Source organism: Alosa pseudoharengus, unplaced genomic scaffold (assembly GCF_046254945.1).
Source record: "Alosa pseudoharengus isolate Yale_2024_CS ecotype anadromous, Long Island Sound unplaced genomic scaffold, YU_APseudo_1.1 YU_APseudo_1.1_scf_17, whole genome shotgun sequence".
Classification (NCBI taxonomy): domain Eukaryota; kingdom Metazoa; phylum Chordata; class Actinopteri; order Clupeiformes; family Clupeidae; genus Alosa; species Alosa pseudoharengus.
The window spans coordinates 32,321,072-32,344,081 of NW_027468640.1; the positions used below are offsets into that span (position 1 = coordinate 32,321,072).

The 23,010-nt window shown below is 46.8% G+C and overlaps 45 non-coding genes across 45 annotated transcripts; all 45 read right to left on the reverse strand.

The window, feature by feature from the left end:
• Positions 1-6,325: 6,325 nt before the first annotated feature.
• On the reverse strand, positions 6,326-6,407 carry trnas-gcu (transfer RNA serine (anticodon GCU)). Its single transcript has one exon. It is a non-coding gene; the product is annotated as a tRNA-Ser (tRNA).
• A 134-nt stretch (positions 6,408-6,541) lies between these two features.
• Positions 6,542-6,623, reverse strand: trnas-gcu (transfer RNA serine (anticodon GCU)). The gene has a single exon. It is a non-coding gene; the product is annotated as a tRNA-Ser (tRNA).
• A 295-nt stretch (positions 6,624-6,918) lies between these two features.
• On the reverse strand, positions 6,919-7,000 carry trnas-gcu (transfer RNA serine (anticodon GCU)). The gene has a single exon. It is a non-coding gene; the product is annotated as a tRNA-Ser (tRNA).
• Positions 7,001-7,295: 295 nt separating this feature from the next.
• trnas-gcu (transfer RNA serine (anticodon GCU)) lies at positions 7,296-7,377 on the reverse strand. Its single transcript has one exon. It is a non-coding gene; the product is annotated as a tRNA-Ser (tRNA).
• Positions 7,378-7,511: 134 nt separating this feature from the next.
• On the reverse strand, positions 7,512-7,593 carry trnas-gcu (transfer RNA serine (anticodon GCU)). The gene has a single exon. It is a non-coding gene; the product is annotated as a tRNA-Ser (tRNA).
• A 295-nt stretch (positions 7,594-7,888) lies between these two features.
• trnas-gcu (transfer RNA serine (anticodon GCU)) lies at positions 7,889-7,970 on the reverse strand. Its single transcript has one exon. It is a non-coding gene; the product is annotated as a tRNA-Ser (tRNA).
• A 134-nt stretch (positions 7,971-8,104) lies between these two features.
• trnas-gcu (transfer RNA serine (anticodon GCU)) lies at positions 8,105-8,186 on the reverse strand. Its single transcript has one exon. It is a non-coding gene; the product is annotated as a tRNA-Ser (tRNA).
• Positions 8,187-8,320: 134 nt separating this feature from the next.
• On the reverse strand, positions 8,321-8,402 carry trnas-gcu (transfer RNA serine (anticodon GCU)). Its single transcript has one exon. It is a non-coding gene; the product is annotated as a tRNA-Ser (tRNA).
• A 295-nt stretch (positions 8,403-8,697) lies between these two features.
• On the reverse strand, positions 8,698-8,779 carry trnas-gcu (transfer RNA serine (anticodon GCU)). The gene has a single exon. It is a non-coding gene; the product is annotated as a tRNA-Ser (tRNA).
• Positions 8,780-8,913: 134 nt separating this feature from the next.
• On the reverse strand, positions 8,914-8,995 carry trnas-gcu (transfer RNA serine (anticodon GCU)). The gene has a single exon. It is a non-coding gene; the product is annotated as a tRNA-Ser (tRNA).
• A 134-nt stretch (positions 8,996-9,129) lies between these two features.
• Positions 9,130-9,211, reverse strand: trnas-gcu (transfer RNA serine (anticodon GCU)). Its single transcript has one exon. It is a non-coding gene; the product is annotated as a tRNA-Ser (tRNA).
• A 295-nt stretch (positions 9,212-9,506) lies between these two features.
• trnas-gcu (transfer RNA serine (anticodon GCU)) lies at positions 9,507-9,588 on the reverse strand. Its single transcript has one exon. It is a non-coding gene; the product is annotated as a tRNA-Ser (tRNA).
• Positions 9,589-9,722: 134 nt separating this feature from the next.
• On the reverse strand, positions 9,723-9,804 carry trnas-gcu (transfer RNA serine (anticodon GCU)). Its single transcript has one exon. It is a non-coding gene; the product is annotated as a tRNA-Ser (tRNA).
• Positions 9,805-10,099: 295 nt separating this feature from the next.
• Positions 10,100-10,181, reverse strand: trnas-gcu (transfer RNA serine (anticodon GCU)). Its single transcript has one exon. It is a non-coding gene; the product is annotated as a tRNA-Ser (tRNA).
• Positions 10,182-10,692: 511 nt separating this feature from the next.
• On the reverse strand, positions 10,693-10,774 carry trnas-gcu (transfer RNA serine (anticodon GCU)). Its single transcript has one exon. It is a non-coding gene; the product is annotated as a tRNA-Ser (tRNA).
• A 295-nt stretch (positions 10,775-11,069) lies between these two features.
• Positions 11,070-11,151, reverse strand: trnas-gcu (transfer RNA serine (anticodon GCU)). Its single transcript has one exon. It is a non-coding gene; the product is annotated as a tRNA-Ser (tRNA).
• Positions 11,152-11,446: 295 nt separating this feature from the next.
• Positions 11,447-11,528, reverse strand: trnas-gcu (transfer RNA serine (anticodon GCU)). Its single transcript has one exon. It is a non-coding gene; the product is annotated as a tRNA-Ser (tRNA).
• Positions 11,529-12,039: 511 nt separating this feature from the next.
• On the reverse strand, positions 12,040-12,121 carry trnas-gcu (transfer RNA serine (anticodon GCU)). Its single transcript has one exon. It is a non-coding gene; the product is annotated as a tRNA-Ser (tRNA).
• Positions 12,122-12,416: 295 nt separating this feature from the next.
• Positions 12,417-12,498, reverse strand: trnas-gcu (transfer RNA serine (anticodon GCU)). The gene has a single exon. It is a non-coding gene; the product is annotated as a tRNA-Ser (tRNA).
• Positions 12,499-12,632: 134 nt separating this feature from the next.
• trnas-gcu (transfer RNA serine (anticodon GCU)) lies at positions 12,633-12,714 on the reverse strand. The gene has a single exon. It is a non-coding gene; the product is annotated as a tRNA-Ser (tRNA).
• A 295-nt stretch (positions 12,715-13,009) lies between these two features.
• Positions 13,010-13,091, reverse strand: trnas-gcu (transfer RNA serine (anticodon GCU)). Its single transcript has one exon. It is a non-coding gene; the product is annotated as a tRNA-Ser (tRNA).
• A 295-nt stretch (positions 13,092-13,386) lies between these two features.
• On the reverse strand, positions 13,387-13,468 carry trnas-gcu (transfer RNA serine (anticodon GCU)). The gene has a single exon. It is a non-coding gene; the product is annotated as a tRNA-Ser (tRNA).
• A 134-nt stretch (positions 13,469-13,602) lies between these two features.
• Positions 13,603-13,684, reverse strand: trnas-gcu (transfer RNA serine (anticodon GCU)). Its single transcript has one exon. It is a non-coding gene; the product is annotated as a tRNA-Ser (tRNA).
• Positions 13,685-13,979: 295 nt separating this feature from the next.
• On the reverse strand, positions 13,980-14,061 carry trnas-gcu (transfer RNA serine (anticodon GCU)). The gene has a single exon. It is a non-coding gene; the product is annotated as a tRNA-Ser (tRNA).
• A 134-nt stretch (positions 14,062-14,195) lies between these two features.
• Positions 14,196-14,277, reverse strand: trnas-gcu (transfer RNA serine (anticodon GCU)). The gene has a single exon. It is a non-coding gene; the product is annotated as a tRNA-Ser (tRNA).
• A 511-nt stretch (positions 14,278-14,788) lies between these two features.
• Positions 14,789-14,870, reverse strand: trnas-gcu (transfer RNA serine (anticodon GCU)). The gene has a single exon. It is a non-coding gene; the product is annotated as a tRNA-Ser (tRNA).
• Positions 14,871-15,165: 295 nt separating this feature from the next.
• trnas-gcu (transfer RNA serine (anticodon GCU)) lies at positions 15,166-15,247 on the reverse strand. Its single transcript has one exon. It is a non-coding gene; the product is annotated as a tRNA-Ser (tRNA).
• A 295-nt stretch (positions 15,248-15,542) lies between these two features.
• Positions 15,543-15,624, reverse strand: trnas-gcu (transfer RNA serine (anticodon GCU)). The gene has a single exon. It is a non-coding gene; the product is annotated as a tRNA-Ser (tRNA).
• Positions 15,625-15,919: 295 nt separating this feature from the next.
• trnas-gcu (transfer RNA serine (anticodon GCU)) lies at positions 15,920-16,001 on the reverse strand. The gene has a single exon. It is a non-coding gene; the product is annotated as a tRNA-Ser (tRNA).
• A 511-nt stretch (positions 16,002-16,512) lies between these two features.
• Positions 16,513-16,594, reverse strand: trnas-gcu (transfer RNA serine (anticodon GCU)). The gene has a single exon. It is a non-coding gene; the product is annotated as a tRNA-Ser (tRNA).
• Positions 16,595-16,889: 295 nt separating this feature from the next.
• On the reverse strand, positions 16,890-16,971 carry trnas-gcu (transfer RNA serine (anticodon GCU)). Its single transcript has one exon. It is a non-coding gene; the product is annotated as a tRNA-Ser (tRNA).
• Positions 16,972-17,105: 134 nt separating this feature from the next.
• On the reverse strand, positions 17,106-17,187 carry trnas-gcu (transfer RNA serine (anticodon GCU)). The gene has a single exon. It is a non-coding gene; the product is annotated as a tRNA-Ser (tRNA).
• Positions 17,188-17,482: 295 nt separating this feature from the next.
• trnas-gcu (transfer RNA serine (anticodon GCU)) lies at positions 17,483-17,564 on the reverse strand. The gene has a single exon. It is a non-coding gene; the product is annotated as a tRNA-Ser (tRNA).
• Positions 17,565-17,859: 295 nt separating this feature from the next.
• trnas-gcu (transfer RNA serine (anticodon GCU)) lies at positions 17,860-17,941 on the reverse strand. The gene has a single exon. It is a non-coding gene; the product is annotated as a tRNA-Ser (tRNA).
• Positions 17,942-18,075: 134 nt separating this feature from the next.
• trnas-gcu (transfer RNA serine (anticodon GCU)) lies at positions 18,076-18,157 on the reverse strand. The gene has a single exon. It is a non-coding gene; the product is annotated as a tRNA-Ser (tRNA).
• Positions 18,158-18,452: 295 nt separating this feature from the next.
• trnas-gcu (transfer RNA serine (anticodon GCU)) lies at positions 18,453-18,534 on the reverse strand. Its single transcript has one exon. It is a non-coding gene; the product is annotated as a tRNA-Ser (tRNA).
• Positions 18,535-18,668: 134 nt separating this feature from the next.
• On the reverse strand, positions 18,669-18,750 carry trnas-gcu (transfer RNA serine (anticodon GCU)). Its single transcript has one exon. It is a non-coding gene; the product is annotated as a tRNA-Ser (tRNA).
• A 511-nt stretch (positions 18,751-19,261) lies between these two features.
• Positions 19,262-19,343, reverse strand: trnas-gcu (transfer RNA serine (anticodon GCU)). Its single transcript has one exon. It is a non-coding gene; the product is annotated as a tRNA-Ser (tRNA).
• Positions 19,344-19,638: 295 nt separating this feature from the next.
• Positions 19,639-19,720, reverse strand: trnas-gcu (transfer RNA serine (anticodon GCU)). The gene has a single exon. It is a non-coding gene; the product is annotated as a tRNA-Ser (tRNA).
• Positions 19,721-20,015: 295 nt separating this feature from the next.
• Positions 20,016-20,097, reverse strand: trnas-gcu (transfer RNA serine (anticodon GCU)). The gene has a single exon. It is a non-coding gene; the product is annotated as a tRNA-Ser (tRNA).
• Positions 20,098-20,609: 512 nt separating this feature from the next.
• trnas-gcu (transfer RNA serine (anticodon GCU)) lies at positions 20,610-20,691 on the reverse strand. The gene has a single exon. It is a non-coding gene; the product is annotated as a tRNA-Ser (tRNA).
• Positions 20,692-20,825: 134 nt separating this feature from the next.
• Positions 20,826-20,907, reverse strand: trnas-gcu (transfer RNA serine (anticodon GCU)). Its single transcript has one exon. It is a non-coding gene; the product is annotated as a tRNA-Ser (tRNA).
• A 295-nt stretch (positions 20,908-21,202) lies between these two features.
• On the reverse strand, positions 21,203-21,284 carry trnas-gcu (transfer RNA serine (anticodon GCU)). Its single transcript has one exon. It is a non-coding gene; the product is annotated as a tRNA-Ser (tRNA).
• Positions 21,285-21,579: 295 nt separating this feature from the next.
• Positions 21,580-21,661, reverse strand: trnas-gcu (transfer RNA serine (anticodon GCU)). Its single transcript has one exon. It is a non-coding gene; the product is annotated as a tRNA-Ser (tRNA).
• Positions 21,662-21,795: 134 nt separating this feature from the next.
• Positions 21,796-21,877, reverse strand: trnas-gcu (transfer RNA serine (anticodon GCU)). Its single transcript has one exon. It is a non-coding gene; the product is annotated as a tRNA-Ser (tRNA).
• Between the last annotated feature and the right edge of the window lie 1,133 nt (positions 21,878-23,010).

Sequence of the window (23,010 nt, forward strand, 5' to 3'; positions counted from 1 at the left end):
CCTGACGCGTGTGCTTTTTTCTTAGCCTTCTCGGTGTACCTACACGGTGAGAGACATCCATATGCTTCATTCATTCCATGGAATGTATGTTTAATTTTGGTGTACAGAATTATTACTATTTTGTACCTTGAAGGTTTCTTGTCCATGGCATGGAGAGCTGTGTACAGGTGGACTATGTCCGCCTCCTCCTTGGCTGACAAGGCGGTGATGGTACGATTCAAGCCAACTAGGTAGGCTGCAAGGGCATCAACTGCCTCCCATCCCACAACGCCCCTCGAGTCACATTGGCTGGTCTGAAAAGTGATGAGTGAGAAAAAGAAAAACCAAGCAAATAAATGTACACTCTTGTTTCTAATATGTGAGCAGTGCTGATTTTACATTCAATTGTCTTATTAAAATGTAACCACATTTACTTCAGTTAAATATTGTGTTTTTGAGTAAGGTGTTATAGAAAGAGTTATTGACCTCTGTGACAAGGGGTTCGGGTTCAGTGTCACCGTCCACAGCACTTGGAGGATCACCAGCCCCTATCTCAGCTGACTGGCAGACAATGTCAGGCATGCTGATGGTGTCATCTGGATCATCCTCCTCCTCAAGCACCTGCGAGGGGATTTCAGAGACCTGCGATGGAGCCAGCAGGTCACCTCTGTTGGTCTGGGCCAATAAATATTCCACTGCTATGCGCTCGCCTGTAACCAGTATAAACACAAAGATGAAGAAAGGACATACATACACACATCCATCTCCTACATGAATAGCACAATCTTCGCACCAAGGAAATGCATGTCCTCTGAGTAGGGGGGTGGCTAAGAAAAAGAGGAGGAGGGGATGTAATATTCTGAGCAACCAGTGTTGCTCTGAGATCTCTCTTACCAGTGGGTTTCCCCGGTAGGGTGAACTCTGGCACCAGAGCACAACCATGGACGCGCTGGCTTAAGTTGTTAAGGTGGGACATCAAGCGAACATCAAAGCTTCTTAGGGTTGAGGCCCCCTCTACATCTACTGCCTCCTTGGCCCGGCCCATGTTCCATCTTGATGCCCCCTCCAGCATGTACATTTGCATATGTACAGCATTGCACCGCCAACCTAAGAAACAAAATACTCTGTTCAGTCAACCATTATTGTAAAGTGAATACATATGAATACCCGACAACACATACAATAAAGTATGTCTTGATGCGAAAGTACCTGGAATAAAAGCACATTGGTGTCGGTGAAAACTTTCCAAGGAGGAGGACCCCCTACCACACCTAAGGATGTCCAGCTCTTTGCCGCCCTTCTGGAGTGTCCCCACCTTCGTGTACAGTGCAACACCTGGAGGGTCTTGTAGGCACTCCAGGTGCTTCTGCTGCACTTCCCACACATGGCGCATACGGTCATGGCTCACCAGACGCAGCCCTGTGGTGTCTGTCAGCTCCCACACTGATTCCAGCAGCCCTGAAATCATGCTCCGCATCTCCTCAACTCCACGCGTCCTCCTGCAGTGTCTTTTCAGTTCCCCTGGGCTGATGGTGGCCATGAGCTGTTCTTCAGTGGGAGTATGTCCGCTGTGGCTGCTCTTCCACTCCGCTCTCTTGGCCTCCTTCAGGCGTTGCACATCCTCCTGGTCCCATTCAAAAACGCAGGAGGAAAGCTTGGCACAAAAGGTGCCATAGAGAGGGTGGTGTTCTGTAGTGAGGCCGCAGTTAAAGCGTCTCATGAAATGGAAGCTGTCCAAGCGCACTGCAGACCTCCATGGGTGAAAGAGCTTAGACACTGAAGACACACCTGTAAAAAACAACCATGCATAATAGCATAGACCATGATTAAGTAAATAAATACATTTAATACAAATGGTTCTACAAATGGTTCTAACGGTGTGTGTGTGTGTGTGTGTGTGTGTGTGTGTGAGTGAGTGAGTGAGTGAGTGAGTGAGTGAGTGAGTGAGTGAGTGAGTGAGTGAGTGAGTGAGTGAGTGTGTGTGTGTGTGTGTGTGTGTGTGTGTGTGTGTGTGTGTGAGAGAGAGAGAGAGAGAGAGAGAGCGCAATTTTCATCCACCTGACTGGCTGCAGCAATCCCGGTCAACATAGATGACCTCAGGTTCAGCTTGGCCCGCATTCTTGTACCGAGTGACGATGCCTTGGCACAACTCTTCCAACCCTGCACCTTCACCCGTTGTCAGAACAGAGTTCAACACCTGGCCAAACTCATTGCCAATGTTCGACATCCACGCAGCACTGTCCCCGATACCACCAGCCAGCTTCTTAGTGATCTGTAAAACAAACACAAGCATTACGAAGTAAACCAATTTCCTGTTTTGTTGTAATTATTCATGTTCTATTTTATATACTTTTTTACTGTTGAAACCCTAACCTTCTTTGTTGAATCCATTTTAAGAATGCTACCATAGGTAGACGTGATCACTCCCTTCATCTCATCTACATGGCTGAGGATGTCGTTGGAGTGGACCGTCTCGAACCATTGAGCAAGTGGAAGGGGCCTGAAGGGTGGTGGAGGAGGATATACAGCAGAAGAGGGGACGAAGGTAGCCATCTTCATATGGCGCTCACAGTCTGAGAGATAGCGGATAGTCTGCCGTGCCCACTCCTCGCTGTGAGCTTCCTCGATTGCAGACTGGAGGTAGGAGGAACTGTTACCACTGGTCCTTGGCTTCAGGAAAGTCATACATTTCCTGTCCAGAGCCAGTTGTGTTGTGAGGACAGCGGGGAACAGGCTCCTGTGTGCCACATCCACCTGGGAGAGTATTTCCTGGCTCCATGGGCAGACCGGCTGAGAACATTTACTGCAACGTGGATAGTCCCCTCCCACTAGGTAGTAACGGCTATCCACATCGATCACCTCCCTGACCTTTCTGTATATCCCGGAGCTGTTCATTTTCGAGGAACATTGTGGGCACTTTAGAGGAATCCCCCACATCCTCATTGGTGCCCAGATGAACATTCTCTGCCGGAAGTACCACCCAGGCTCAGGAGGAGATGGTTTGGGCTCCAGTGGAGGGTGAAACCAGCAGGCTTGAACTTTCCGTTTCAGCTGGCCTGTAGGCTCATATAGGCATTTGGCGATCCACACCTGATCTGCTTCCTGGACTACTCTACGAAATTGGTCAGGAAGAAAACCTTTCCAATTAATCGAGGTTGGTTTTGGTTTTGAGGTGTGTGGAGTTGCAGTGTGGTGTGCCGTGGCAGAGCTACTTGAAGGAGGGGCCAGAGACGGCGTTGTCTTTGATGGCAGTACTTTTGTGGTGGTAGTGTGGTGTGGCGTGACAGAACTACTTGAAGGAAGGAGCAGAAGTGGCGTTGCCTTTGATGTTAGTAGTGCATAGTGAACCTGTTGGATATGGTTCAAAAGACCAACAGTACCCTGCACCTTGGCCCCACAGGTGTCACACATCTCCTCCGTATGGTGGTCAGACAGGTGCTCTGAAAATGTGTCTCCCCCCACAAGCTGGTTGCACTTATAGCACTGCACTGATGCTCCTGTGTCTGTGTCTCCTCCCCCTACCTCTGTGTTGTCTTTGACTCCCCCTGCCTCCGTGTCTCCTCTCCATGTCTGTGTGTGGTGTCGGACTCCCCCTGCCTCCGTGTCTCCTCTCCATGTCTGTGTGTGGTGTCGGACTCCCCCTGCCTCCGTGTCTCCTCTCCATGTCTGTGTGTGGTGTCGGACTCCCCCTGCCTCCGTGTCTCCTCTCCATGTCTGTGTGTGGTGTCGGACTCCCCCTGCATCTGTGTCTCCTCTCCATGTCTCGGTGTCTCCTCTAACTGTCTCCATGCCTGTCTCCATGCCTCCTCTCCCTACCTCTGTGTTGTCTTTGACTCCCCCTGCCTCCGTGTCTCCTCTCCATGTCTGTGTGTGGTGTCGGACTCCCCCTGCATCCGTGTCTCCTCTCCCTGCCTGTGTGTGGTGTCGGACTCCCCCTGCATCCGTGTCTCCTCTCCATGTCTCGGTGTCTCCTCTAACTGTCTCCATGCCTGTCTCCATGCCTCCTCTCCCTACCTCTGTGTTGTCTTTGACTCCCCCTGCCTCCGTGTCTCCTCTCCATGTCTGTGTGTGGTGTCGGACTCCCCCTGCATCCGTGTCTCCTCTCCCTGCCTGTGTGTGGTGTCGGACTCCCCCTGCATCCGTGTCTCCTCTCCATGTCTCGGTGTCTCCTCTAACTGTCTCCATGCCTGTCTCCATGCCTCCTCTCCCTACCTCTGTGTTGTCTTTGACTCCCCCTGCCTCCGTGTCTCCTCTCCATGTCTGTGTGTGGTGTCGGACTCCCCCTGCATCCGTGTCTCCTCTCCCTGCCTGTGTGTGGTGTCGGACTCCCCCTGCATCCGTGTCTCCTCTACCTGTCTCCATGCCTGTCTCCATGCCTCCTCTCCCTATCTCCGTGCTGAGTCGGACTCGCCCTGCCTCCGTCTCAACTCCTCCTGCCTCACTGGACCCAACGCCTGATGACTGATCTGTTGGCTGACAAATACAAAAAGAGGGCCATGCTACATGCAACTAAGAATACTACACTACTAGTTTTCCCCAGAATTATACAGATATATATTGTTCATTAAATAAATCCACATGCTACAGTGACTATACAGTGAAACAAAAAAAACACCAAACAATAAATAATTTCACCTACCTTGTGGAACCCACAGGAGCACTGAAGGCTTCTCCCAAACAGATCCTTAGTATGGCTCTGCAGGGGGCAAGCATCAATTCTCTCCAAGGCCTTTTTCCATTTCTTGGCCCCTGGCCGTTTGCCAGTTGAAAAGTGGAATTGGCCCTGTGCATATTTGAAGCAGATGTCCCTCCAATAGCTATCTGGCTTTCCAGTCTTAGTCATCTGCATTAAATATAAAACAGGTTAATGTCGAGCTAGGTTATGTATGTGTGTATGCTACAGACAGACAGACAGAGCGGAGGATATTATGTATGTATGTATAGTGTGTATGTTATGTAGGTAGATAGGTATGTTTTGCATTACTGTTTTATTAATCAATCTTTTCTTACAAAGAAACTGTAGCACAAAGTGCTTCACAAAATAAAAGCAGGCAAAATTAAGTATCATTATTGTTAATAATTAAACTTGGCACAATGAAGCATGTTTAATACATCTGGACACATCTATTTGTTCTGCTCAAACACTATACCACTGCTCTGCTAGCTGAGCTGCTAACACTAGCTAGCAGCTATACCAGGCTCCATTACCGGAGGGGATGAAACTTGCCACAATTATTGAACATGTTAAGGCTTTTCCGGAGAAATAGGCAGAGTTTATACGCTAATAAACAAATAAATAAGTTATTATTGGTCTTCTGATTCTGTCATACACCAATATACCCACGATAGCCACACAGTGCTAGTTTGACCGAGCGAGTACCGCCGGTAACGTTTCTATTTACAGCGACAGTCAGAAGCTCCGTTAACATAGCGGCCACGTAACAAGACAGTTGAAATACAAGTTGAATATCATGTTGACGGGATGGGAAATGAAACCGTTTGTTGTTTTGTTTTTTACGGTGTTGCTTTTATGAGTATTAATCAAGTTTCCAAACCTTTTCTCCGTGTTCTGTGCATAGGTTCTGTGTCGATGCGGTGGAAAAAATGGCCGCCACTCTAAAGCGATAACCTGGCGATAATCCCGCCCCTCTCACATCACGTGACCTATACTGTTCAAATCAGAGTCTATGGTTTGGACCTGGTTCGGACCTGTGTTCGGACCTTGTTTGAAACTCTTTCATCTGGTTAGGAATGTGTTCGGACCTGGTTAGGACCTGTGAGAAATGTTAGGACCTCGGAGGCAGTCCAGAAACTGGCGGGTACGGCCACCTCGTCAGTGACTCACGGCGAGTGGAAAGTTTTCCAATAGAAAACCGCTGAGGTTTGATGTCTGTTATTATATAGTAGCAGTTATGAGATAGGTGAAAACATGGCCCTTAATGATAGTGCATCTTCGGAAAGAATAGAATCGACGAGGATGGGATACGAACCCACGCGTGCAGAGCACAATGGATTAGCAGTCCATCGCCTTAACCACTCGGCCACCTCGTCACTGGGCACATTCAGTGGAATGTTTTCTGACGGAAAGTTATCGAGGTTTCACATTGCTGATTATTTGTGGCAGTTGTGAGATAGGGCATCAAATATCCCAAGCACAATGTGTCAGCAGTCCATCGCCATAACCACTCGGCCACCTCGTCACTGAGTGACAATGAGTGGAAAGTTTTCCAAAGGAAAAGCATTGAGCTTTGACATTACTGATTATCTTTAGCAGTTACGAGGTCAAAATATGCCCCTTAACGATACTGTATCTTTGGAAAGAGATGACACCCTTTGCAAATGCAATCGACGAGGATGGGATTCGAACCCACGCGTGCAGAGCACAATGGATTAGCAGTCCATCGCCTTAACCACTCGGCCACCTCGTCAGTGACTCACGGCGAGTGGAAAGTTTTCCAATAGAAAACCGCTGAGGTTTGATGTCAGTTATTATATAGTAGCAGTTATGAGATAGGTGAAAACATGGCCCTTAATGATAGTGCATCTTCGGAAAGAATAGAATCGACGAGGATGGGATTCGAACCCACGCGTGCAGAGCACAATGGATTAGCAGTCCATCGCCTTAACCACTCGGCCACCTCGTCACTGGGCACATTCAGTGGAATGTTTTCTGACGGAAAGTTATCGAGGTTTCACATTGCTGATTATTTGTGGCAGTTGTGAGATAGGGCATCAAATATCCCAAGCACAATGTGTCAGCAGTCCATCGCCATAACCACTCGGCCACCTCGTCACTGAGTCACAATGAGTGGAAAGTTTTCCAAATGAAAAGCATTGAGCTTTGACATTACTGATTATCTTTAGCAGTTACGAGGTCAAAATACGCCCCTTAACGATACTGTATCTTTGGAAAGAGATGACACCCTTTGCAAATGCAATCGACGAGGATGGGATTCGAACCCACGCGTGCAGAGCACAATGGATTAGCAGTCCATCGCCTTAACCACTCGGCCACCTCGTCACTGGGCACATTCAGTGGAATGTTTTCTGACGGAAAGTTATCGAGGTTTCACATTGCTGATTATTTGTGGCAGTTGTGAGATAGGGCATCAAATATCCCAAGCACAATGTGTCAGCAGTCCATCGCCATAACCACTCGGCCACCTCGTCACTGAGTCACAATGAGTGGAAAGTTTTCCAAAGGAAAAGCATTGAGCTTTGACATTACTGATTATCTTTAGCAGTTACGAGGTCAAAATATGCCCCTTAACGATACTGTATCTTTGGAAAGAGATGACACCCTTTGCAAATGCAATCGACGAGGATGGGATTCGAACCCACGCGTGCAGAGCACAATGGATTAGCAGTCCATCGCCTTAACCACTCGGCCACCTCGTCAGTGACTCACGGCGAGTGGAAAGTTTTCCAATAGAAAACCGCTGAGGTTTGATGTCTGTTATTATATAGTAGCAGTTATGAGATAGGTGAAAACATGGCCCTTAATGATAGTGCATCTTCGGAAAGAATAGAATCGACGAGGATGGGATTCGAACCCACGCGTGCAGAGCACAATGGATTAGCAGTCCATCGCCTTAACCACTCGGCCACCTCGTCACTGGGCACATTCAGTGGAATGTTTTCTGACGGAAAGTTATCGAGGTTTCACATTGCTGATTATTTGTGGCAGTTGTGAGATAGGGCATCAAATATCCCAAGCACAATGTGTCAGCAGTCCATCGCCATAACCACTCGGCCACCTCGTCACTGAGTGACAATGAGTGGAAAGTTTTCCAAAGGAAAAGCATTGAGCTTTGACATTACTGATTATCTTTAGCAGTTACGAGGTCAAAATATGCCCCTTAACGATACTGTATCTTTGGAAAGAGATGACACCCTTTGCAAATGCAATCGACGAGGATGGGATTCGAACCCACGCGTGCAGAGCACAATGGATTAGCAGTCCATCGCCTTAACCACTCGGCCACCTCGTCAGTGACTCACGGCGAGTGGAAAGTTTTCCAATAGAAAACCGCTGAGGTTTGATGTCTGTTATTATATAGTAGCAGTTATGAGATAGGTGAAAACATGGCCCTTAATGATAGTGCATCTTCGGAAAGAATAGAATCGACGAGGATGGGATTCGAACCCACGCGTGCAGAGCACAATGGATTAGCAGTCCATCGCCTTAACCACTCGGCCACCTCGTCAGTGCCTCACGGCGAGTGGAAAGTTTTCCAATAGAAAACCGCTGAGGTTTGATGTCTGTTATTATATAGTAGCAGTTATGAGATAGGTGAAAACATGGCCCTTAATGATAGTGCATCTTCGGAAAGAACAGAATCGACGAGGATGGGATTCGAACCCACGCGTGCAGAGCACAATGGATTAGCAGTCCATCGCCTTAACCACTCGGCCACCTCGTCACTGGGCAGACTATGTGGAATGTTTTCTGACGGAAAGTTATCGAGGTTTCACATTGCTGATTATTTGTGGCAGTTGTGAGATAGGGCATCAAATATCCCAAGCACAATGTGTCAGCAGTCCATCGCCATAACCACTCGGCCACCTCGTCACTGAGTCACAATGAGTGGAAAGTTTTCCAAAGGAAAAGCATTGAGCTTTGACATTACTGATTATCTTTAGCAGTTACGAGGTCAAAATATGCCCCTTAACGATACTGTATCTTTGGAAAGAGATGACACCCTTTGCAAATGCAATCGACGAGGATGGGATTCGAACCCACGCGTGCAGAGCACAATGGATTAGCAGTCCATCGCCTTAACCACTCGGCCACCTCGTCAGTGACTCACGGCGAGTGGAAAGTTTTCCAATAGAAAACCGCTGAGGTTTGATGTCTGTTATTATATAGTAGCAGTTATGAGATAGGTGAAAACATGGCCCTTAATGATAGTGCATCTTCGGAAAGAATAGAATCGACGAGGATGGGATTCGAACCCACGCGTGCAGAGCACAATGGATTAGCAGTCCATCGCCTTAACCACTCGGCCACCTCGTCAGTGCCTCACGGCGAGTGGAAAGTTTTCCAATAGAAAACCGCTGAGGTTTGATGTCTGTTATTATATAGTAGCAGTTATGAGATAGGTGAAAACATGGCCCTTAATGATAGTGCATCTTCGGAAAGAACAGAATCGACGAGGATGGGATTCGAACCCACGCGTGCAGAGCACAATGGATTAGCAGTCCATCGCCTTAACCACTCGGCCACCTCGTCACTGGGCACACTATGTGGAATGTTTTCTGACGGAAAGTTATCGAGGTTTCACATTGCTGATTATTTGTGGCAGTTGTGAGATAGGGCATCAAATATCCCAAGCACAATGTGTCAGCAGTCCATCGCCATAACCACTCGGCCACCTCGTCACTGAGTCACAATGAGTGGAAAGTTTTCCAAAGGAAAAGCATTGAGCTTTGACATTACTGATTATCTTTAGCAGTTACGAGGTCAAAATATGCCCCTTAACGATACTGTATCTTTGGAAAGAGATGACACCCTTTGCAAATGCAATCGACGAGGATGGGATTCGAACCCACGCGTGCAGAGCACAATGGATTAGCAGTCCATCGCCTTAACCACTCGGCCACCTCGTCAGTGACTCACGGCGAGTGGAAAGTTTTCCAATAGAAAACCGCTGAGGTTTGATGTCAGTTATTATATAGTAGCAGTTATGAGATAGGTGAAAACATGGCCCTTAATGATAGTGCATCTTCGGAAAGAATAGAATCGACGAGGATGGGATTCGAACCCACGCGTGCAGAGCACAATGGATTAGCAGTCCATCGCCTTAACCACTCGGCCACCTCGTCACTGGGCACATTCAGTGGAATGTTTTCTGACGGAAAGTTATCGAGGTTTCACATTGCTGATTATTTGTGGCAGTTGTGAGATAGGGCATCAAATATCCCAAGCACAATGTGTCAGCAGTCCATCGCCATAACCACTCGGCCACCTCGTCACTGAGTCACAATGAGTGGAAAGTTTTCCAAATGAAAAGCATTGAGCTTTGACATTACTGATTATCTTTAGCAGTTACGAGGTCAAAATACGCCCCTTAACGATACTGTATCTTTGGAAAGAGATGACACCCTTTGCAAATGCAATCGACGAGGATGGGATTCGAACCCACGCGTGCAGAGCACAATGGATTAGCAGTCCATCGCCTTAACCACTCGGCCACCTCGTCACTGGGCACATTCAGTGGAATGTTTTCTGACGGAAAGTTATCGAGGTTTCACATTGCTGATTATTTGTGGCAGTTGTGAGATAGGGCATCAAATATCCCAAGCACAATGTGTCAGCAGTCCATCGCCATAACCACTCGGCCACCTCGTCACTGAGTCACAATGAGTGGAAAGTTTTCCAAAGGAAAAGCATTGAGCTTTGACATTACTGATTATCTTTAGCAGTTACGAGGTCAAAATATGCCCCTTAACGATACTGTATCTTTGGAAAGAGATGACACCCTTTGCAAATGCAATCGACGAGGATGGGATTCGAACCCACGCGTGCAGAGCACAATGGATTAGCAGTCCATCGCCTTAACCACTCGGCCACCACGTCAGTGACTCACGGCGAGTGGAAAGTTTTCCAATAGAAAACCGCTGAGGTTTGATGTCAGTTATTATATAGTAGCAGTTATGAGATAGGTGAAAACATGGCCCTTAATGATAGTGCATCTTCGGAAAGAATAGAATCGACGAGGATGGGATTCGAACCCACGCGTGCAGAGCACAATGGATTAGCAGTCCATCGCCTTAACCACTCGGCCACCTCGTCACTGGGCACATTATGTGGAATGTTTTCTGACGGAAAGTTATCGAGGTTTCACATTGCTGATTATTTGTGGCAGTTGTGAGATAGGGCATCAAATATCCCAAGCACAATGTGTCAGCAGTCCATCGCCATAACCACTCGGCCACCTCGTCACTGAGTCACAATGAGTGGAAAGTTTTCCAAAGGAAAAGCATTGAGCTTTGACATTACTGATTATCTTTAGCAGTTACGAGGTCAAAATACGCCCCTTAACGATACTGTATCTTTGGAAAGAGATGACACCCTTTGCAAATGCAATCGACGAGGATGGGATTCGAACCCACGCGTGCAGAGCACAATGGATTAGCAGTCCATCGCCTTAACCACTCGGCCACCTCGTCACTGGGCACATTCAGTGGAATGTTTTCTGACGGAAAGTTATCGAGGTTTCACATTGCTGATTATTTGTGGCAGTTGTGAGATAGGGCATCAAATATCCCAAGCACAATGTGTCAGCAGTCCATCGCCATAACCACTCGGCCACCTCGTCACTGAGTCACAATGAGTGGAAAGTTTTCCAAATGAAAAGCATTGAGCTTTGACATTACTGATTATCTTTAGCAGTTACGAGGTCAAAATACGCCCCTTAACGATACTGTATCTTTGGAAAGAGATGACACCCTTTGCAAATGCAATCGACGAGGATGGGATTCGAACCCACGCGTGCAGAGCACAATGGATTAGCAGTCCATCGCCTTAACCACTCGGCCACCTCGTCACTGGGCACATTCAGTGGAATGTTTTCTGACGGAAAGTTATCGAGGTTTCACATTGCTGATTATTTGTGGCAGTTGTGAGATAGGGCATCAAATATCCCAAGCACAATGTGTCAGCAGTCCATCGCCATAACCACTCGGCCACCTCGTCACTGAGTCACAATGAGTGGAAAGTTTTCCAAAGGAAAAGCATTGAGCTTTGACATTACTGATTATCTTTAGCAGTTACGAGGTCAAAATATGCCCCTTAACGATACTGTATCTTTGGAAAGAGATGACACCCTTTGCAAATGCAATCGACGAGGATGGGATTCGAACCCACGCGTGCAGAACACAATGGATTAGCAGTCCATCGCCTTAACCACTCGGCCACCTCGTCAGTGCCTCACGGCGAGTGGAAAGTTTTCCAATAGAAAACCGCTAAGGTTTGATGTCTGTTATTATATAGTAGCAGTTATGAGATAGGTGAAAACATGGCCCTTAATGATAGTGCATCTTCGGAAAGAACAGAATCGACGAGGATGGGATTCGAACCCACGCGTGCAGAGCACAATGGATTAGCAGTCCATCGCCTTAACCACTCGGCCACCTCGTCACTGGGCACATTATGTGGAATGTTTTCTGACGGAAAGTTATCGAGGTTTCACATTGCTGATTATTTGTGGCAGTTGTGAGATAGGGCATCAAATATCCCAAGCACAATGTGTCAGCAGTCCATCGCCATAACCACTCGGCCACCTCGTCACTGAGTCACAATGAGTGGAAAGTTTTCCAAAGGAAAAGCATTGAGCTTTGACATTACTGATTATCTTTAGCAGTTACGAGGTCAAAATATGCCCCTTAACGATACTGTATCTTTGGAAAGAGATGACACCCTTTGCAAATGCAATCGACGAGGATGGGATTCGAACCCACGCGTGCAGAGCACAATGGATTAGCAGTCCATCGCCTTAACCACTCGGCCACCTCGTCAGTGACTCACGGCGAGTGGAAAGTTTTCCAATAGAAAACCGCTGAGGTTTGATGTCAGTTATTATATAGTAGCAGTTATGAGATAGGTGAAAACATGGCCCTTAATGATAGTGCATCTTCGGAAAGAATAGAATCGACGAGGATGGGATTCGAACCCACGCGTGCAGAGCACAATGGATTAGCAGTCCATCGCCTTAACCACTCGGCCACCTCGTCACTGGGCACATTCAGTGGAATGTTTTCTGACGGAAAGTTATCGAGGTTTCACATTGCTGATTATTTGTGGCAGTTGTGAGATAGGGCATCAAATATCCCAAGCACAATGTGTCAGCAGTCCATCGCCATAACCACTCGGCCACCTCGTCACTGAGTCACAATGAGTGGAAAGTTTTCCAAATGAAAAGCATTGAGCTTTGACATTACTGATTATCTTTAGCAGTTACGAGGTCAAAATACGCCCCTTAACGATACTGTATCTTTGGAAAGAGATGACACCCTTTGCAAATGCAATCGACGAGGATGGGATTCGAACCCACGCGTGCAGAGCACAATGGATTAGCAGTCCATCGCCTTAACCACTCGGCCACCTCGTCACTGGGCACATTCAGTGGAATGTTTTCTGACGGAAAGTTATCGAGGTTTCACATTGCTGATTATTTGTGGCAGTTGTGAGATAGGGCATCAAATATCCCAAGCACAATGTGTCAGCAGTCCATCGCCATAACCACTCGGCCACCTCGTCACTGAGTCACAATGAGTGGAAAGTTTTCCAAAGGAAAAGCATTGAGCTTTGACATTACTGATTATCTTTAGCAGTTACGAGGTCAAAATATGCCCCTTAACGATACTGTATCTTTGGAAAGAGATGACACCCTTTGCAAATGCAATCGACGAGGATGGGATTCGAACCCACGCGTGCAGAGCACAATGGATTAGCAGTCCATCGCCTTAACCACTCGGCCACCTCGTCAGTGACTCACGGCGAGTGGAAAGTTTTCCAATAGAAAACCGCTGAGGTTTGATGTCTGTTATTATATAGTAGCAGTTATGAGATAGGTGAAAACATGGCCCTTAATGATAGTGCATCTTCGGAAAGAATAGAATCGACGAGGATGGGATTCGAACCCACGCGTGCAGAGCACAATGGATTAGCAGTCCATCGCCTTAACCACTCGGCCACCTCGTCACTGGGCACATTCAGTGGAATGTTTTCTGACGGAAAGTTATCGAGGTTTCACATTGCTGATTATTTGTGGCAGTTGTGAGATAGGGCATCAAATATCCCAAGCACAATGTGTCAGCAGTCCATCGCCATAACCACTCGGCCACCTCGTCACTGAGTGACAATGAGTGGAAAGTTTTCCAAAGGAAAAGCATTGAGCTTTGACATTACTGATTATCTTTAGCAGTTACGAGGTCAAAATATGCCCCTTAACGATACTGTATCTTTGGAAAGAGATGACACCCTTTGCAAATGCAATCGACGAGGATGGGATTCGAACCCACGCGTGCAGAGCACAATGGATTAGCAGTCCATCGCCTTAACCACTCGGCCACCTCGTCAGTGACTCACGGCGAGTGGAAAGTTTTCCAATAGAAAACCGCTGAGGTTTGATGTCTGTTATTATATAGTAGCAGTTATGAGATAGGTGAAAACATGGCCCTTAATGATAGTGCATCTTCGGAAAGAATAGAATCGACGAGGATGGGATTCGAACCCACGCGTGCAGAGCACAATGGATTAGCAGTCCATCGCCTTAACCACTCGGCCACCTCGTCACTGGGCACATTCAGTGGAATGTTTTCTGACGGAAAGTTATCGAGGTTTCACATTGCTGATTATTTGTGGCAGTTGTGAGATAGGGCATCAAATATCCCAAGCACAATGTGTCAGCAGTCCATCGCCATAACCACTCGGCCACCTCGTCACTGAGTCACAATGAGTGGAAAGTTTTCCAAAGGAAAAGCATTGAGCTTTGACATTACTGATTATCTTTAGCAGTTACGAGGTCAAAATATGCCCCTTAACGATACTGTATCTTTGGAAAGAGATGACACCCTTTGCAAATGCAATCGACGAGGATGGGATTCGAACCCACGCGTGCAGAGCACAATGGATTAGCAGTCCATCGCCTTAACCACTCGGCCACCACGTCAGTGACTCACGGCGAGTGGAACGTTTTCCAATAGAAAACCGCTGAGGTTTGATGTCAGTTATTATATAGTAGCAGTTATGAGATAGGTGAAAACATGGCCCTTAATGATAGTGCATCTTCGGAAAGAATAGAATCGACGAGGATGGGATTCGAACCCACGCGTGCAGAGCACAATGGATTAGCAGTCCATCGCCTTAACCACTCGGCCACCTCGTCACTGGGCACATTATGTGGAATGTTTTCTGACGGAAAGTTATCGAGGTTTCACATTGCTGATTATTTGTGGCAGTTGTGAGATAGGGCATCAAATATCCCAAGCACAATGTGTCAGCAGTCCATCGCCATAACCACTCGGCCACCTCGTCACTGAGTCACAATGAGTGGAAAGTTTTCCAAAGGAAAAGCATTGAGCTTTGACATTACTGATTATCTTTAGCAGTTACGAGGTCAAAATACGCCCCTTAACGATACTGTATCTTTGGAAAGAGATGACACCCTTTGCAAATGCAATCGACGAGGATGGGATTCGAACCCACGCGTGCAGAGCACAATGGATTAGCAGTCCATCGCCTTAACCACTCGGCCACCTCGTCACTGGGCACATTCAGTGGAATGTTTTCTGACGGAAAGTTATCGAGGTTTCACATTGCTGATTATTTGTGGCAGTTGTGAGATAGGGCATCAAATATCCCAAGCACAATGTGTCAGCAGTCCATCGCCATAACCACTCGGCCACCTCGTCACTGAGTCACAATGAGTGGAAAGTTTTCCAAAGGAAAAGCATTGAGCTTTGACATTACTGATTATCTTTAGCAGTTACGAGGTCAAAATATGCCCCTTAACGATACTGTATCTTTGGAAAGAGATGACACCCTTTGCAAATGCAATCGACGAGGATGGGATTCGAACCCACGCGTGCAGAGCACAATGGATTAGCAGTCCATCGCCTTAACCACTCGGCCACCTCGTCACTGGGCACATTCAGTGGAATGTTTTCTGACGGAAAGTTATCGAGGTTTCACATTGCTGATTATTTGTGGCAGTTGTGAGATAGGGCATCAAATATCCCAAGCACAATGTGTCAGCAGTCCATCGCCATAACCACTCGGCCACCTCGTCACTGAGTCACAATGAGTGGAAAGTTTTCCAAATGAAAAGCATTGAGCTTTGACATTACTGATTATCTTTAGCAGTTACGAGGTCAAAATACGCCCCTTAACGATACTGTATCTTTGGAAAGAGATGACACCCTTTGCAAATGCAATCGACGAGGATGGGATTCGAACCCACGCGTGCAGAGCACAATGGATTAGCAGTCCATCGCCTTAACCACTCGGCCACCTCGTCACTGGGCACATTCAGTGGAATGTTTTCTGACGGAAAGTTATCGAGGTTTCACATTGCTGATTATTTGTGGCAGTTGTGAGATAGGGCATCAAATATCCCAAGCACAATGTGTCAGCAGTCCATCGCCATAACCACTCGGCCACCTCGTCACTGAGTCACAATGAGTGGAAAGTTTTCCAAAGGAAAAGCATTGAGCTTTGACATTACTGATTATCTTTAGCAGTTACGAGGTCAAAATATGCCCCTTAACGATACTGTATCTTTGGAAAGAGATGACACCCTTTGCAAATGCAATCGACGAGGATGGGATTCGAACCCACGCGTGCAGAACACAATGGATTAGCAGTCCATCGCCTTAACCACTCGGCCACCTCGTCAGTGCCTCATGGCGAGTGGAAAGTTTTCCAATAGAAAACCGCTAAGGTTTGATGTCTGTTATTATATAGTAGCAGTTATGAGATAGGTGAAAACATGGCCCTTAATGATAGTGCATCTTCGGAAAGAACAGAATCGACGAGGATGGGATTCGAACCCACGCGTGCAGAGCACAATGGATTAGCAGTCCATCGCCTTAACCACTCGGCCACCTCGTCACTGGGCACATTATGTGGAATGTTTTCTGACGGAAAGTTATCGAGGTTTCACATTGCTGATTATTTGTGGCAGTTGTGAGATAGGGCATCAAATATCCCAAGCACAATGTGTCAGCAGTCCATCGCCATAACCACTCGGCCACCTCGTCACTGAGTCACAATGAGTGGAAAGTTTTCCAAAGGAAAAGCATTGAGCTTTGACATTACTGATTATCTTTAGCAGTTACGAGGTCAAAATATGCCCCTTAACGATACTGTATCTTTGGAAAGAGATGACACCCTTTGCAAATGCAATCGACGAGGATGGGATTCGAACCCACGCGTGCAGAGCACAATGGATTAGCAGTCCATCGCCTTAACCACTCGGCCACCTCGTCAGTGACTCACGGCGAGTGGAAAGTTTTCCAATAGAAAACCGCTGAGGTTTGATGTCAGTTATTATATAGTAGCAGTTATGAGATAGGTGAAAACATGGCCCTTAATGATAGTGCATCTTCGGAAAGAATAGAATCGACGAGGATGGGATTCGAACCCACGCGTGCAGAGCACAATGGATTAGCAGTCCATCGCCTTAACCACTCGGCCACCTCGTCACTGGGCACATTCAGTGGAATGTTTTCTGACGGAAAGTTATCGAGGTTTCACATTGCTGATTATTTGTGGCAGTTGTGAGATAGGGCATCAAATATCCCAAGCACAATGTGTCAGCAGTCCATCGCCATAACCACTCGGCCACCTCGTCACTGAGTCACAATGAGTGGAAAGTTTTCCAAATGAAAAGCATTGAGCTTTGACATTACTGATTATCTTTAGCAGTTACGAGGTCAAAATACGCCCCTTAACGATACTGTATCTTTGGAAAGAGATGACACCCTTTGCAAATGCAATCGACGAGGATGGGATTCGAACCCACGCGTGCAGAGCACAATGGATTAGCAGTCCATCGCCTTAACCACTCGGCCACCTCGTCACTGGGCACATTCAGTGGAATGTTTTCTGACGGAAAGTTATCGAGGTTTCACATTGCTGATTATTTGTGGCAGTTGTGAGATAGGGCATCAAATATCCCAAGCACAATGTGTCAGCAGTCCATCGCCATAACCACTCGGCCACCTCGTCACTGAGTCACAATGAGTGGAAAGTTTTCCAAAGGAAAAGCATTGAGCTTTGACATTACTGATTATCTTTAGCAGTTACGAGGTCAAAATATGCCCCTTAACGATACTGTATCTTTGGAAAGAGATGACACCCTTTGCAAATGCAATCGACGAGGATGGGATTCGAACCCACGCGTGCAGAGCACAATGGATTAGCAGTCCATCGCCTTAACCACTCGGCCACCTCGTCAGTGACTCACGGCGAGTGGAAAGTTTTCCAATAGAAAACCGCTGAGGTTTGATGTCTGTTATTATATAGTAGCAGTTATGAGATAGGTGAAAACATGGCCCTTAATGATAGTGCATCTTCGGAAAGAATAGAATCGACGAGGATGGGATTCGAACCCACGCGTGCAGAGCACAATGGATTAGCAGTCCATCGCCTTAACCACTCGGCCACCTCGTCACTGGGCACATTCAGTGGAATGTTTTCTGACGGAAAGTTATCGAGGTTTCACATTGCTGATTATTTGTGGCAGTTGTGAGATAGGGCATCAAATATCCCAAGCACAATGTGTCAGCAGTCCATCGCCATAACCACTCGGCCACCTCGTCACTGAGTGACAATGAGTGGAAAGTTTTCCAAAGGAAAAGCATTGAGCTTTGACATTACTGATTATCTTTAGCAGTTACGAGGTCAAAATATGCCCCTTAACGATACTGTATCTTTGGAAAGAGATGACACCCTTTGCAAATGCAATCGACGAGGATGGGATTCGAACCCACGCGTGCAGAGCACAATGGATTAGCAGTCCATCGCCTTAACCACTCGGCCACCTCGTCAGTGACTCACGGCGAGTGGAAAGTTTTCCAATAGAAAACCGCTGAGGTTTGATGTCTGTTATTATATAGTAGCAGTTATGAGATAGGTGAAAACATGGCCCTTAATGATAGTGCATCTTCGGAAAGAATAGAATCGACGAGGATGGGATTCGAACCCACGCGTGCAGAGCACAATGGATTAGCAGTCCATCGCCTTAACCACTCGGCCACCTCGTCACTGGGCACATTATGTGGAATGTTTTCTGACGGAAAGTTATCGAGGTTTCACATTGCTGATTATTTGTGGCAGTTGTGAGATAGGGCATCAAATATCCCAAGCACAATGTGTCAGCAGTCCATCGCCATAACCACTCGGCCACCTCGTCACTGAGTCACAATGAGTGGAAAGTTTTCCAAAGGAAAAGCATTGAGCTTTGACATTACTGATTATCTTTAGCAGTTACGAGGTCAAAATATGCCCCTTAACGATACTGTATCTTTGGAAAGAGATGACACCCTTTGCAAATGCAATCGACGAGGATGGGATTCGAACCCACGCGTGCAGAGCACAATGGATTAGCAGTCCATCGCCTTAACCACTCGGCCACCACGTCAGTGACTCACGGCGAGTGGAACGTTTTCCAATAGAAAACCGCTGAGGTTTGATGTCAGTTATTATATAGTAGCAGTTATGAGATAGGTGAAAACATGGCCCTTAATGATAGTGCATCTTCGGAAAGAATAGAATCGACGAGGATGGGATTCGAACCCACGCGTGCAGAGCACAATGGATTAGCAGTCCATCGCCTTAACCACTCGGCCACCTCGTCACTGGGCACATTATGTGGAATGTTTTCTGACGGAAAGTTATCGAGGTTTCACATTGCTGATTATTTGTGGCAGTTGTGAGATAGGGCATCAAATATCCCAAGCACAATGTGTCAGCAGTCCATCGCCATAACCACTCGGCCACCTCGTCACTGAGTCACAATGAGTGGAAAGTTTTCCAAATGAAAAGCATTGAGCTTTGACATTACTGATTATCTTTAGCAGTTACGAGGTCAAAATACGCCCCTTAACGATACTGTATCTTTGGAAAGAGATGACACCCTTTGCAAATGCAATCGACGAGGATGGGATTCGAACCCACGCGTGCAGAGCACAATGGATTAGCAGTCCATCGCCTTAACCACTCGGCCACCTCGTCACTGGGCACATTCAGTGGAATGTTTTCTGACGGAAAGTTATCGAGGTTTCACATTGCTGATTATTTGTGGCAGTTGTGAGATAGGGCATCAAATATCCCAAGCACAATGTGTCAGCAGTCCATCGCCATAACCACTCGGCCACCTCGTCACTGAGTCACAATGAGTGGAAAGTTTTCCAAAGGAAAGGCATTGAGCTTTGACATTACTGATTATCTTTAGCAGTTACGAGGTCAAAATATGCCCCTTAACGATACTGTATCTTTGGAAAGAGATGACACTCTTTGCAAATGCAATCGACGAGGATGGGATTCGAACCCACGCGTGCAGAGCACAATGGATTAGCAGTCCATCGCCTTAACCACTCGGCCACCTCGTCACTGACTCACGGCGAGTGGAAAGTTTTCCAATAGAAAACCGCTGAGGTTTGATGTCAGTTATTATATAGTAGCAGTTATGAGATAGGTGAAAAGATGGCCCTTAATGATAGTGCATCTTCGGAAAGAATAGAATCGACGAGGAAGGGATTCGAACCCACGCGTGCAGAGCACAATGGATTAGCAGTCCATCGCCTTAACCACTCGGCCACCTCGTCACTGGACACATTCAAGTGGAATGTTTTCTGACGGAAAGTTATCGAGGTTTCACATTGCTGATTATTTGTGGCAGTTGTGAGATAGGGCATCAAATATCCCAAGCACAATGTGTCAGCAGTCCATCGCCATAACCACTCGGCCACCTCGTCACTGAGTCACAATGAGTGGAAAGTTTTCCAAAGGAAAAGCAATGAGCTTTGACATTACTGATTATCTTTAGCAGTTACGAGGTCAAAATATGCCCCTTAACGATACTGTATCTTTGGAAAGAGATGACACTCTTTGCAAATGCAATCGACGAGGATGGGATTCGAACCCACGCGTGCAGAGCACAATGGATTAGCAGTCCATCGCCTTAACCACTCGGCCACCTCGTCAGTGACTCACGGCGAGTGGAAAGTTTTCCAATAGAAAACCGCTGAGGTTTGATGTCAGTTATTATATAGTAGCAGTTATGAGATAGGTGAAAACATGGCCCTTAATGATAGTGCATCTTCGGAAAGAATAGAATCGACGAGGATGGGATTCGAACCCACGCGTGCAGAGCACAATGGATTAGCAGTCCATCGCCTTAACCACTCGGCCACCTCGTCACTGGGCACATTATGTGGAATGTTTTCTGACGGAAAGTTATCGAGGTTTCACATTGCTGATTATTTGTGGCAGTTGTGAGATAGGGCATCAAATATCCCAAGCACAATGTGTCAGCAGTCCATCGCCATAACCACTCGGCCACCTCGTCACTGAGTCACAATGAGTGGAAAGTTTTCCAAAGGAAAAGCATTGAGCTTTGACATTACTGATTATCTTTAGCAGTTATGAGGTCAAAATACGCCCCTTAACGATACTGTATCTTTGGAAAGAGATGACACCCTTTGCAAATGCAATCGACGAGGATGGGATTCGAACCCACGCGTGCAGAGCACAATGGATTAGCAGTCCATCGCCTTAACCACTCGGCCACCTCGTCACTGGGCACATTCAGTGGAATGTTTTCTGACGGAAAGTTATCGAGGTTTCACATTGCTGATTATTTGTGGCAGTTGTGAGATAGGGCATCAAATATCCCAAGCACAATGTGTCAGCAGTCCATCGCCATAACCACTCGGCCACCTCGTCACTGAGTCACAATGAGTGGAAAGTTTTCCAAAGGAAAGGCATTGAGCTTTGACATTACTGATTATCTTTAGCAGTTACGAGGTCAAAATATGCCCCTTAACGATACTGTATCTTTGGAAAGAGATGACACTCTTTGCAAATGCAATCGACGAGGATGGGATTCGAACCCACGCGTGCAGAGCACAATGGATTAGCAGTCCATCGCCTTAACCACTCGGCCACCTCGTCAGTGACTCACGGCGAGTGGAAAGTTTTCCAATAGAAAACCGCTGAGGTTTGATGTCAGTTATTATATAGTAGCAGTTATGAGATAGGTGAAAACATGGCCCTTAATGATAGTGCATCTTCGGAAAGAATAGAATCGACGAGGATGGGATTCGAACCCACGCGTGCAGAGCACAATGGATTAGCAGTCCATCGCCTTAACCACTCGGCCACCTCGTCACTGGGCACATTATGTGGAATGTTTTCTGACGGAAAGTTATCGAGGTTTCACATTGCTGATTATTTGTGGCAGTTGTGAGATAGGGCATCAAATATCCCAAGCACAATGTGTCAGCAGTCCATCGCCATAACCACTCGGCCACCTCGTCACTGAGTCACAATGAGTGGAAAGTTTTCCAAAGGAAAAGCATTGAGCTTTGACATTACTGATTATCTTTAGCAGTTATGAGGTCAAAATACGCCCCTTAACGATACTGTATCTTTGGAAAGAGATGACACCCTTTGCAAATGCAATCGACGAGGATGGGATTCGAACCCACGCGTGCAGAGCACAATGGATTAGCAGTCCATCGCCTTAACCACTCCGCCACCTCGTCACTGGGCACATTCAGTGGAATGTTTTCTGACGGAAAGTTATCGAGGTTTCACATTGCTGATTATTTGTGGCAGTTGTGAGATAGGGCATCAAATATCCCAAGCACAATGTGTCAGCAGTCCATCGCCATAACCACTCGGCCACCTCGTCACTGAGTCACAATGAGTGGAAAGTTTTCCAAATGAAAAGCATTGAGCTTTGACATTACTGATTATCTTTAGCAGTTACGAGGTCAAAATACGCCCCTTAACGATACTGTATCTTTGGAAAGAGATGACACCCTTTGCAAATGCAATCGACGAGGATGGGATTGGAACCCACGCGTGCAGAGCACAATGGATTAGCAGTCCATCGCCTTAACCACTCGGCCACCTCGTCAGTGACTCATGGCGAGTGGAAAGTTTTCCAATAGAAAACCGCTGAGGTTTGATGTCTGTTATTATATAGTAGCAGTTATGAGATAGGTGAAAACATGGCCCTTAATGATAGTGCATCTTCGGAAAGAATAGAATCGACGAGGATGGGATTCGAACCCACGCGTGCAGAGCACAATGGATTAGCAGTCCATCGCCTTAACCACTCGCCCACCTCGTCACTGGGCACATTCAGTGGAATGTTTTCTGACGGAAAGTTATCGAGGTTTCACATTGCTGATTATTTGTGGCAGTTGTGAGATAGGGCATCAAATATCCCAAGCACAATGTGTCAGCAGTCCATCGCCATAACCACTCGGCCACCTCGTCACTGAGTCACAATG